The sequence below is a fragment of the Phocoena sinus genome, chromosome X (assembly GCF_008692025.1).
Source record: "Phocoena sinus isolate mPhoSin1 chromosome X, mPhoSin1.pri, whole genome shotgun sequence".
NCBI classification, from domain to species: Eukaryota; Metazoa; Chordata; class Mammalia; order Artiodactyla; family Phocoenidae; genus Phocoena; species Phocoena sinus.
The window spans coordinates 20623814-20624128 of record NC_045784.1 but is presented as its reverse complement, the minus strand read 5'-3'; the positions used below and the strand labels follow the sequence as shown (position 1 = coordinate 20624128).

The window sequence follows — 315 nt, the reverse complement described above, 5'->3', positions numbered from 1 at the left end:
TGCTCGCTTCAGTAGCAATATACTAAAATTGGAATTATACAGAGAAGATTAGCATGGCCCCTGAACCAGAATGACATGCACATTTGTGGAAGCATCCCATATTTTTAAAAGTAAATTTTAGAAAAAGAAAAAAGTACTTTGACTGTACACGTAAAATGAGGTTAGGCTTAGGCTGAGACAATCACAAATAGGTTTCTCATACACACGACTCGTTAGGGGAACATTTGAAAATTATGTAAGGTTTAGAAAAATTCATCCCTGTGAATGTCACATGCATTGAAGGACATATGACATTCTTGGCCCCTGCCCTCTAAA

At 36.8% G+C, this 315-nt stretch overlaps 1 non-coding gene across 1 annotated transcript; it reads left to right on the top strand.

The window, feature by feature from the left end:
- LOC116748235 lies at window positions 1–106 on the top strand. The gene has a single exon (XR_004348244.1). It is a non-coding gene; the product is annotated as a U6 spliceosomal RNA (small nuclear RNA).
- Window positions 107–315: the final 209 nt, after the last annotated feature.